The following is a 12,825-nucleotide window of genomic DNA, read 5'->3' as shown; positions in this document are numbered from 1 at the left end:
CACCAGTGGCCAATGATTCAATCAATCATGCTTCTGTAGTGAAGCCTCCATTAAAAACTCAGAAGGATGGGGTTCCAAGAGCTTCCGGGTGGGTGGGCACTTGGAGAGCTGGGGAGACTGGCACACGGGAGAGGGCATGGAAGCTCCAAGCTTCTTCTCACATACCTTGCCCTAGGCATCTCTTCATTTGGCTATTCATCTGTTTCCTTTATAATATGTTTCATAATAAACTGGTGAACGTAAGTAAATGTTTCTGAGTTTTTTTCTGAGTTCTATGAGCCACTGCAGAAAATTGATTGGACCTGAGGAGGGTGTCATTGGACCTCCCAACCTCTAGCCGATGGTCAGAAGTGCAGGTGACAATCTGGACTTGTGATCGTGTCTGGAAGTGGGGTGGAGGGGGTGTATCTTGTAGTCCTGAGCCCTTAACCTGTGGCATCTGACACTATTTCCGGGTAGATATTATCAGAATTGAGTTGAACTGTAGGACACTCAGCTGGTGGTGGAAGATTTCTTTTTGGTGGTGGGGAAAAAAACCCGACAACAACGTTTTTTCTTTTTCAGTCCATTGTGAATCGATACCTTTGCAAAATACATAAAAAATGTATTACTAAGGCAGTGTGATAGTGGCATAAAGACACATAGATCAGCAGTCCAGAAAACAACCCTCAGGTTTATGGTTAATTGATTTTCAGCAAAGGTGCCAAGACCTTTGCTGAAAATCAATTTAATGGGGAACTAGGACTCTTTTCTGTTCAACAAATGGTAGTGGAAAAACTGAATATTCACACTTAAAGAATGAAACTGGATTCCTTCCTTACACCGTGCACAAAAATTAACTCAAAATCGATTACAGACTTAAATGTAAAAGATATTCTTTGAAGAAAATATGAGAGCAAACTTTTGGAATCCTGGGTTAGCCAAAGCCTTCTTAAAGGATATAACACCAAAAGCACTAGAGACAAAAGAAAAAATAGATAATTGTATTTTATTAAAACAGAAAACTTTTATGCTTCAAAAACTTTTATGCTAAGAAAATGAAAAGACAGCTCATAGAATGAGAGAGGATATTTGCAAAACATACATCTCATAAGGGACTTAAAACCAGAATATATAAAGAACTATTGCAACGCAACGATAAAAAAAGATAAATAACCCAATTGAAAAATGGGCAAAGGATCTGAATAGACATTTTTCCAAAGGAGCTATACAGATGGCCAAAGATGTGAGCAGGGTTTGTAAACCAATAGGAGACAGTGTGGTTCCCCCTGTGTTAACAAGAGCTGGAAACCATTAGCAATGAAGGAGCGCGATGGGAGGGAATAGTCTCAGGATCTATGGAGAGGAGCTGAAGGGAGAGGGCTGCCCAGACAGGACTGTGGACTTTGATAGAGGGAGGCAGCAAATCCACTGCTTCCGGCGGGGAAAGGAACCAGGGAAGTAAACGCCCCAGACCCAGTCTCTTCCTGGCTTTGATTTCTTCCCCCATTGGCCAAACTCAGAAGTAGAGCTTGAGTCCTCCAGGTGGAAGATAGTGATCCAAACAGGGTTAGGCAGAGGCGAGTTTGTGATTTAGGGCATTGGAGACAGAGGGAAAAGCTATACATTGGATGGACCTGGAAAGTCAAAATGAAAGAAAAACTAAGGTGAGTAACAGCAGAACAAGGAAGATGGGGGTGGAAACAGGATGTACTGTGGATTTAGATGTGATAAGGCTGCTCGCTGAGTACCAGGATGTCCTCTGCTGGGTAAAACCAGGGGCGGTTCAGCTTGGAGCAGAAGTGGCCTAAAACTATTGTGCTGGTTCCCGACTTCTCTTTGGAGCATTGCCCTAGGCCAGAGGTCAGCACACTTATTCTCAGAGGGACGGATGGTAAATATTTTAAGTTTTGAATCACAGCTACTCAACTGACACTGCAGTGGGAAAGCAGCCTCAGACAATACATAAATGAATTGAGTGGCTGTGCTCCAGTACAACTTTATTTATAAACACCGCGGGCCTGCAAGCCATCGATTGCCAACCTCTGCCCGAGACACTTAAGAATTTTTTCATCATTTTGCCTTCAGGTAAACTTTAAAAAAAAATTTTTTTAATTTTTATTTATTTTTAAATTTTTTGGCTGTGTTGGGTCTTCGTTGCTGCGCACAGGCTCTCTCTAGTTGCGGCGAGCGGGGGCTACTCTTCGTTGCGGTGAGCAGGTTTCTCATTGTCGTGGCTTCTCTTGTTACAGAGCTTAGGCTCTTGGTGCTCGGGCTCAGTAGTTATGGCACGCAGGCTCAGTAGTTGTGGCTCATGGGCTTAGTTGCTCCGCGGCATGTGGGATCCTCCCAGACCAGGCATTGAACTCGTGTCCCCTGCATTGGTAGGCGGATTCTTAAACACTGCGCCACTAGGGAAGTGTCTTCAGGTAAACTTTTGATGCATCTGTTCAAATGGCCTTTCCCCAATTCTGGCTTCTGACAGATAAACAATCTGGACTTCTTTCAGTGTGCCAGGAATGAATGAGTCAGTAGATTCTGCCTTAATTCCTATAGATGTCCAAGAAAGGAAGCATGTGCAGCTGGCTGACCACTAACAAGGGACATGGGCAGGAATTTCCAGCTCCAATGTCTTCATTTCAAATATTTTCCTGAAAATATGTTAGGTTAAAGGAAGGTTTGCTTTTCATGCCAGGAACATACTCTAGTCTGGTGAAATGAAGATTAAGCTTGTAAATCACACAGACCTGAGGTAAAACCCAGTCACTTACTAGCTGTTTGACCTTGCTGAACTACCTTTCTCACCTGTAGAATGAAGGTATTCCTTAACTCCTAGGTAGCAATAGCTATTATTATTATGAGGAGTTACAAAATATGTTCCTATTTAGAGCTTTTTTCTCTCTTGCTCTTCTCTACTGCCCTCTTGAAGAATATTGGTTCTTAAAATTTGTTCCCAATCTACAGGTTTTTCACTCGGGTTCTCTAAATGCTCCTTGGGCAAAGCCAGAATAGATCCCAGACAATTTATAAATTGATGGAGACACTGTTTTTTCATGGAAAGGCATTTTATTTTAAATATAACAGTGGGTACACAGCAATCCCAAACTCCCAATGTATCTCTCCCCTCCACCCTTCCCCGCCCCGCAATCAAAGTTTGTTCTCTAAGTCTGTGAGTCTATTGGAGACCCTTTGTTTGCAAGCAATAGAAACTGAATTCAAACTAATGTAAGGGGAAAAAAAGAAAGGTGTGGTAATTTATTGGATACTGGAATTGTTCTCAGAAGAAGCATAACAATTCAGCCTCAGGAAAGCATGGATTTCAGTAACTGAACTCATATTCTCTCTCTCCCTCTCTCTCTCCTTTTCTCTGCATTTCTTTTCCTGTGTGGACAAGTATTTTCTTTAAAAAAAAAAAAATTATTTATTTATTTATTTTTGGCTGTGTTGGGTCTTTGTTGCTGCACGTGGGCTTTCTCTAGTTGCGGCGAGCGGGAGCTACTCTTCGTTGCGGTGCGCGGGCTTCTCATTGCGGTGGCTTCTCTTGTTGTGGAGCACGGGCTCTAGGCATACGGGCTTCAGTAGTTGTGGCACGCAGGCTCAGTAGCTGTGGCTCACGGGCCCAGCCGCTCCGCGGCACGTGGGATCCTCCCGGACCGGGGCACGAACCCGTGTCCCCTGCATCGGCAGGCGGACTCTCAACCACTGCGCCACCAGGGAAGCCCTAGAGCTATATTTTAAAACCCCATGAAAGGGTCCTGTCTGTCCTGACTTGGGTTGCGTTCCCATTCCTCGAGCTAACTGCCGTGGCTGTGGAGGTGAGGTACTGTGATCTGCTGAGCTTGTGTCAAGTACACACGTCATCTGATTGGCCGCACCCACTCGGACCACACGGTTGGAGTGGGGGAAGAGCACGTGTCTCCAGAGAAGAAGAGTGATGTTACCTGAAGAAGCATGGAAAGGTGTGCTGGGCAGAGAGATGCGTGCTATATTCACTGGCCATGTCTGCTCTGTTAACCATATCAACATAGCAATTTTTCTACGTGCCTGCCGTAGAAAAATTAGCACTTAGCACTGTAATCAGTGCTAAGATCCTTAGAGTGAGCTACAGGACATATGTGAGCACATGACTCCCACCCTATAGTTGGGGGCGGGTGGATGAGGGCGGGTATCTGTTAGAGGAGTGGGCTGTGAACAGGACGTCTGGGATCAGGTTAGCATAAGGTATAAGGTAAGAGATGCTACCTAACAGTTTTCCAAATGATCATGCTAGACCCGTTAAAGTTCGATTCTAGTGTCATAAATTTTTTTTCAGTTGAAAATTTAAAAAATGAAAGTCCAGTTCACGTCTCCCCTTTTTTTTTTGTGTGTGTGGTACGCGGGCCTCTCACTGTTGTGGCCTCTCCCGTTGCGGAGCACAGGCTCCGGACGCGCAGGCTCAGCGGCCATGGCTCACGGGCTTAGTTGCTCCGCGGCATGTGGGATCCTCCCGGACCGAGGCACGAACCCGTGTCTCCTGCATCGGCAGGCGGACCCTCAACCACTGCGCCACCAGGGAAGCCCCACGTCTCCCTTTTTTGACTCCTCTGGTTGTGTTTCTCTGTACTTCCCCTCTTCCCTGGCTCTCTCCTGGATACTATGTCTCCCTAATTATAAGCTTTGTAATGATCTCTTTTGCACTGCGTATCACCTGGGGTGGTAGAGAGGCGGATGTTTATATTAACTCAGATGAAAGACGATGACAAGCAGTATCACAATGAGCAGAATTAACCTCCCTTTTGTGGTTATTAGGTCTGGGACCATACTAGACACAGGATGTGTTACTCAAGACGTAACTTCAAGGGACAAAAACCCAGCTAGTACCAAGTGAAGTAAGTCAGACAGAGAAAGACACATATTATATGATATCACGTATATGAGGAATCTATGAAATACTACAAATGAACTTATTTACGAAACGGAAGCAGACTCACAGACATAGAAAACAAGCTTAGGCTACTGAAGGAGAAGGGGGACGTCGGGAGGGATAAGTTGGGAGGGTGGGATTAAGAGACGCACACTACCATATATAAAATAGATACACAACAAGGATTTACTGTATAGCACAGGGAACTGTATTCAATGTCTAATAAAAAACTATAATGGAAAAGAATCAGGAAAAAAAAGAATGTGGATATGTACACATATATGTATAATCAAATCACTTTGCTGTACACCTGAAACTAACACAATATTGTAAATCAACTATATTTCAATGAAAAAAAGAAGTAAAGTAAATTTAAAGAAGAAAAAAAGGACCAGCTAGTACTAAGTTGATGACTAGTAGTAAGTTGACAAAAAGTTAGACAAAATGGAGAATGGGAAACTAGAACCTAGCAGAGACCCTCCCCTGCTTCTCTACGTGTGTGCTGGCTTCCTCCTCAGGGCTTGGGGCCAGGAAGTTGACAGGCCAGCTCCTCCCAGCTTGGCACCAGACAGAGGCAGACCCTTGCTCTCCTGGTGTCAAGTTTACAAGCCTGGGTAAGGGTTCTTACTTGGCTAGGTTGGAGATTGAACCAGCATCAGTTGCCAAAACTGAGACCTGTCTTCGGAGGTCAGGCAGGTCACATAAAGGGAAGAGATATCCTGGTAGAAGCCCGGGGTTGGTGGGGCCTGGAACAAGTGAAAGAAGCCATCACCCCCAAATGACTTAAATTCCTCCCTTCCCATTCCAAACTTTGAATAAGTGAAATAAAAATATGTGTGCTGGGGGCTTCCCTGGTGGCACAGTGGTTAAGAATCAGCCTGCCAGTGCAGGGGACAGGGGTTTGAGCCCTGGTCCGGGAAGATCCCACATGCTGCGGAGCAACTAAGCCCGTGAGCCACAACTACTGAGCCAGCGCTCTAGAGCCCATGAGCCACAACTACTGAGCCCGCGCGCCACAAGTACTGAAGCCCGTGCACCTAGAGCCCGTGCTCTGCAGCAAGAGAAGCCACTGCAGTGAGAAGCCCGCGCACCGCAACGAAAGTAGCCCCTGCTCGCTGCAACTAGAGAAAGCCAGCACGCAGCAATGAAGACCCAATGCAGCCAAAAATGAATAAATAAAATAAATAAATTTATTAAAAAAAAATATGTGTGCTGCCTCCAAAGGCCACACTGGCTGCGAAGGAGTTTGCAACCTTTGAGCTAGAAGGCCTCAAGAATGTCTTAGCAATTGCGCAAATGAATCTGTGACTTTGATCATAAGCAAACCAAAGTGGGAGGAATCTTTCCAGCCAGGAAAACACTATTTTCCAGAAGGAATGAAGGTGGGGATGTGCCAGGTTGGGAGAAGCTGCAAAGCATCCTTGCCTTTAGATTTCATAAAACTTAGCGACTTCCCAGAGTGAGATCATATATGCCTTTAAAAAAAATTTTTATCACTCTACGTTCAGAAAATTAAGTCATGTAAGTTCAGTCTATGCTTATAGTTTTGTATCCTTTGGGTGGATTGGGTTCTCACTGGACTCAGTCAGGGTCAAGTCAAAGGCATGGTGGTGGAAGGGTTTCTGACTGAGGCAGGGGAAGTTCAAGGGCCCTGGAGTCAGGTCATAGTAACCTGCACAGAGGCGGCCCGTTAGCTTTGTCCAGGCGCTTGTTGGAAGTGAGGGAGTTGGGGCCGGGGCAGGGTAGGGGTGTGGTCACTCATTTGATAATTTGTTCATTTAGTAAACTTTCTTTCAGCTTTGAGCCAGGCACTGTTCTAGGGTGGGTGATGAACAAGATGGACGTGGTCCGGCTCTCACAGAATCTACATTCCAGAGGAGGATGTGCTTTAATGAACAAGATGGATATCACTCTAAGGCTTGGACTTGGAGGATCAGGAAGGCTTCCTGTTTGGCCATTATTCAACAGCTCTCTTGTTGACGAGAGTGACCACCAGCTGAGTGACCTTGGAGGCACAGGCTACATAATCTCTGCGTGCCCCCATCTCCTTATCTGCAGAGTGATGCTTTTCTTCATTCATTTTGGAGATAACCTTAAGATAACTCTTAAGGTTGTTGCAAGGCATGAGTTAGTATAAATTTAGAGTCTGCCTACAACATAGTTTTTCCCCAATTTTTTCTACTACTAACAGAGCTTTTCTGAATTCCTTATTACCTAAACATTGTATTATTACCTGCATCACAAATTATTTCCTTATGATACATTTATTGACTAGAAAGGTAAGAACATCTTAAAGGCTGCTAATGCACACCGACTAATTGCTTTCTAGAAAGCTTCCCATCATTGGTGTATGGGAACACCCATCTCACCACATATTCATATTCATCTTTGTTGTAAAATTCATAGCTTATTTGATAGGTTTCTCCTTCCTTTGATTTTTTTAAAAAATTAATTAATTAATTAATTTATTTATTTTTGGCTGCGTTGGGTCTTTGTTGCTGACACGGGCTTTCTCTAGTTGCAGCGAGCGGGGGCTACTCTTCGTTGCGGTGCCTGGGTTTCTCACTGTGGTGGCGTCTCTTGTTGCAGAGCACAGGCTCTAGGCGCGCAGTCTTCAGCAGTTGTGGCACTCAGGCTCAGGAGTTGTGGCTCGTGGGCTCTAGAGCACAGGTTCAGTAGCTGTGGCACACGGGCTTAGCTGCTCCGTGGCATGTGGGTTCTTCCTGGACCAGGGCTCAAACCCATGTCCCCTTCATTGGCAGGTGGATTCTTAACCACTGTGCCACCAGGGAAGTCCCTCCTTCCTTTGATTTGAGGGTAAAGCTTTTTTAATAAACCCCACATGTATTAGCCATTTGTATTTTTTCTTTTATGAGTTTTCTATTTTATGTCCTTTGCTCATCTTTCTATTGGAGATGTGGTTTTTTCTTATCAATTTGTATGGGCTTCATACATAAAGATATTAACAGTGGGTAGGATTTTTTAAATAACAGTTTTATTGTGATATCATTTACCTACCATACTATTCAACCATTTAAAGTGTACAATTTGAGGGACTTCCCTTATGGTCCAGTGGTTAAGACTCTGCACTCCCAATGCAGGGGGCCTGGGGTTCGATCCCTGGTCGGGGAACTAAGATCCCACATGCTGCACGGTGAGGCCAAAAAAAATAAAAACAAAAAGACACCAATTTCTAAAAACATTTAAAAAAAAATAAAGTGTACAATTAAATGGTTTTTAGTATGTTGACAGATTTGTGAAACAAATCAATTTTAGAACATTTTCATCACCTCAAAAAGAAACCCCATGACCTGTAACTATCACCCCTTATTCTCCCATCCCCTCCTGGAGTCCTAAGCAATCAGTTGACCTTCTGTCTCTGTGGATTTGCCTATTCTGTACCTTTACTATAAATGAAATTGCATACTCCATGGTCTTTTAGGGCTGCCTTCATTCACTTAGATAATGTTTTCAAGGTTCATCCATGTTGTAGCACGTATCAGGACTTCCTTCCTTTGGAAGGCTGAATAATGTTTATCCATTCATCAATTGATGGGCACTTGAATTATTTCCACTTTTTGGCTCTATGAATAATACTGCTATGAAGCTTCATGTACAAGTTTTTGTGTAGATTTTTTTTTTTTTTTTCCTTTTCCTTAGGTATACACCTAGGAGTGGAATGGTTGGGTCAAAGGTTAACTCTGTGTTTAACTGTTTGAGGAACTGCCAAGCTGTTCTCCACAATGGCTGCACCATTTTACATTCCCACCAGCAGGGTAGGAAGGTTCTGATTTCCCCATCTGTTATTAGCTGTCTTTCTGATTATAGCCAAACTGATGGGTGTGAAGTAGTATCACATTGTGGTTTTCGTTTGCATTTCCCTCTTGATTAATGATGTTGAGCATCTTTTCACGTGCTTATTGGCCACCTGTATGTCTTCTCAGAGAAACATCTATTCAGATCTTGTAACTGGGTAGGATTTTTATGGGAGATTAGGGCCAGAATGAATCTGCCGTGGGGAGAGACTAAGAGGGAGTGCTAGACTTGGCTCTGCCACCTACTAGCTGCGTGATTTCTGGGTTTCTTAAACTCTGAGCCTGTTTTCAATTCTTTTAAATGGGGATAATAATACCTGCCTCACAAAGTTATTGTGTGGCTGAAATGAGAAAACGTGTGAATCATTTACTGGAGTACACGATACACAGTAAACACACAGTAAGTGGGAGGTATTTCCATGATTTCTAAAAGGTAATAACATGAAACGAGCTGTGTGTCAGTAAGATTAATCTGGACCTGTCACAGTAAATAGATCAAAGAGAGACTGCAGACAGGGCCGCAAGTTCAGAGAAGACAACAGTTTATGCAAAAGCAAATGAAATGAGAAAAAGATGTTTTTTGGCTTTCCTTCCTGTTAAAGACAATTCCCCCTCCAGTCCTTGGCCTGGGCAGCCCTAGAAAGGAGAGGGATATTGTTGCTTTTTCAGGTTGATCAAAGAATGTTTTAATCATCTTCGTATATTAACTCATCTAATCCATGTGGAACTAGAGATGAATTTATTTTGAATATTTTGATTAACACTTCATAATAACTTGAGGAATTTTTTTAAAAAATAATTAATTTATTTATTTGGCTGCGTTGGGTCTTCGTTTCTGTGCGAGGGCTTTCTCTAGTTGCGGCGAGCGGGGGCCACTCTTCATCGCGGTGTGCGGGTCTCTCACTGTCGCGGCCTCTCCCGTTGTGGAGCACAGGCTCCGGACGCGCAGGCTCAGCGGCCATGGCTCACGGGCCCAGCTGCTCCGCAGCACGTGGGATCTTCCCGGACCAGGGCTTGAACCCGTATCCCCTGCATTGCTAGGCAGATTCTCAACCACTGCGCCACCAGGGAAGCCCGATAACTTGAGGAATTTTAAATATGTTTATTAACTCTGTTTCTCTGGAGAAAGATGACACATGATGCTTTGATAATTTCAGGGTCATTTATATTAACAATTAAAATACAGATCTTCCTTGATTTATGATGGGATTACGTCCTGATAGACCCATTGGAAATGGAAAATACTGTAACTTGAAATGCATTTAATATACCCCACCTACCGAACATCACAGCTTAGCCTGAGCTACTTGAAACATGCTCAGAACACTTATATTAGCATACAGTTGGGCAAAATCATCTAACACAAAGCCTATTTTATGATAAAGTGTTGAATATCTCATGTAATTTATGGAATACGATACTGAAAGTGAAAAATAGAGTGGCTGTGTGAGGACAGAAAGGTTGTAAGTGTACTGGTTTTCACCCTCATGAGCGCGTGGCTGACTGGGAGCTGTGGCTGCCCTGCCCAGCATCCTGACAGTATTATACCGAATATCATCAGCCTGGGAAATGGTCAAAACTCAAAATTTGGGGAATTCTGTGGTGGTCCAGTGGTTAGGGCTCCGCACTTCCATTGCAGGGGGCATGGGTTCAATCCCTGGTCAGGGAACTAAGATCAGGAGAGCCACATGGCCAAAACAAAAAACAAACCCTCAAAATCTGAAGTACAATTTCTACTGACTGTATATTGCTTTTGCACCATTGCAAAGTTGAAAAATCATAAGTGGAAACTTTTAGGTCGGGAACCACCTGTATGTATAGTGTTATCCAATGCCTGCTCATGAATTCATTCCCTACATATCTATGGAGCCCCTACTACGTGCAGACACTGTTCCAGGCCCTGACTATACAGCAGTGAACACAAGGTCTTTGCACTCAAGGAGTTTATATTGTAATAAGTTGAAATGTTAAAAATATATTCATGGGTTTCCCTGGTGGCGCAGTGGTTGCGAGTCCACCTGCCGATGCAGGGGACACGGGTTCGTGCCCCGGTCCGGGAGGATCCCACATGCCGCAGAGCGGCTGGGCCCATGAGCCATGGCCGCTGAGCCTGCGTGTCCGGAGCCTGTGCTCCGCAGCGGGAGAGGCCACAACAGTGAGAGGCCCGCGTACTGCAAAAAAAAAAAAAAAAAAAAAAGTTAAAAATCTATTCATTCAACAAATATTTTTGAATGCCTACTATGTGCTTGGGATGCATGGGTGAACAAAACAAGCAAAACTCCTTGTCCTCATAGAGCTTACATTCTAGCAGGAAGAGACACAAAACATAAACAAAATAAATAAGGAAGCTCTACAGTATGTCAGAAGGTGATAAGTGTTACTAAAAAAAATAATAATAATAAAGCAGTTAAGGGAAAGTGGGGGTAGGGAACTGGAATTGCAATTTTTAGATAAGTGATCAGGTTGGTGGCAGTAAGAAATGGGAAGGAGGTGAGAGAGTGAGCTCTGTGGATATCAGAAGGAACAATGTGCTACGCAGATGGAATAGCAAATGCAAAGGCCCTGAGGCAGGAGCATTCCTGTCAGAAATAAGGACAAAAGGCAGAGGAGTGAGCAAAGGAGAAAATAGGATATGAAGTTAGAGGGGGAGTGGAGAGGAAATAGACTGTAGATGCCATAGGGCCTTGTCTGATCTTCGTGTCTGAAAGAAACAAAGAGTGCAGAATATATTTCTTGCTAAGCAAAGGACAGCTGTATTATAAGGCAGAGTATCTCTGAACAGAGAAGTCTTTGGTCTTATATAGTATTTCAGGAAGTGCGGGGTTCAGAGACTGGTACTTTTAGAAGCTGGGCTGTTCAGAGACGAATTGACCTTTAGAGAAGGAAGCAGGATTACCGGAGTGTGGCTAACTTTGGCTAACTTTCTGAAGTCAGGGGCTGTCACTGATTGGGAGGTTGTCATAGATTGATTAAAAAAGATTCTAGTGGTTGCTTGTTTTATGGCCCCCAAACAATTAATTTTTTCCTTTGTTCAACTTGGAATGAACAAACTTGTCATTCTCTGCTTGCAACGCTACTGTAAAGTCTTTTGTCTTTTACTCTGAGGAGAATGGGGAGGTACTGCAGGATTTTTGAGCAGAGGGGTGACAGGATCTGACTTCCATTTTCGGGAGATGACTCTGGCTGCTGTGTAGGCCAGGGCGGAAGCAGGGGGACAAGTTAGGAGGTCATTGCAGTTGCCCTGGTGAAAGGAGATGCAATGAGAAGTGCTCCCATTTTGGATATATTGATAGACAACAAACAACCAAGATAATCCAATGAGGTTAAGTATATTGGAGTGAACATAATAATACTTATTATTATGATATGAGTGGATGACATTATAGGGTGGGGCTTTTAAAGAGGTCGGGGTCAGGGGTCAGGGAAAACCTCCAGTGGGTCTAGAAGCTGGTGAGGTGGGGCTGTGGTGACAGGCATAGCTGGGGTGGGAGAGGGAACCTGAAGTCCGATCCTTCCAGGCCTTCAGGGCAGAGAATGGATGGAGAGGACAGGGGCAAGAGTAGACTAGGAGGTTGGAAATGGAGACAATACTATAACAGACACTGTCATCATGGGAATTTATGAGGTGAGGCCTCATTAAAGTAATAAAGTAAAATCCAACTGAGAAGTCTTCATTGTGCTGGGGATTCTGTTTTGATGTTTGCTGAATTATGACTCATATACAGTGGTATAAATTAAGGGGCAGCTGTGGTGTACGGATTAGGAAGGGGAAAAAAGACAATCACCTATCCTTTGATCTTTAATACAAAGTCTAGATTAGTCTAGAGAATGTCTTTTCCAAGACATTAAATTGTGATCCACATCCCTCTCTTTCACCATGTCATCATGAAAAATGGTTAATGTTTATTGGGGGACTCCTGAACACAGTTATTAAAGGCACAGAGAACACAGGTTGTCATGGCAGGTTAACTGGGATTCACCTGCAGAGGGGGTGTGGACTGGGTCTCCAGTCTCCTAGAGTTAGCTCCCAGCGTAAGGAGAGTGCTTTATTTACCTCTGTAGCCCTGAGGCTCCTAGCACACTGACTGGTAGACAGTAGGGGCTGAACAATCCTTTGTTGACTCGAAA

This window comes from Kogia breviceps, chromosome 12, assembly GCF_026419965.1.
Source record: "Kogia breviceps isolate mKogBre1 chromosome 12, mKogBre1 haplotype 1, whole genome shotgun sequence".
In the NCBI taxonomy this organism is placed as follows: Eukaryota; Metazoa; Chordata; class Mammalia; order Artiodactyla; family Physeteridae; genus Kogia; species Kogia breviceps.
This window is presented reverse-complemented; position numbering follows the sequence as displayed.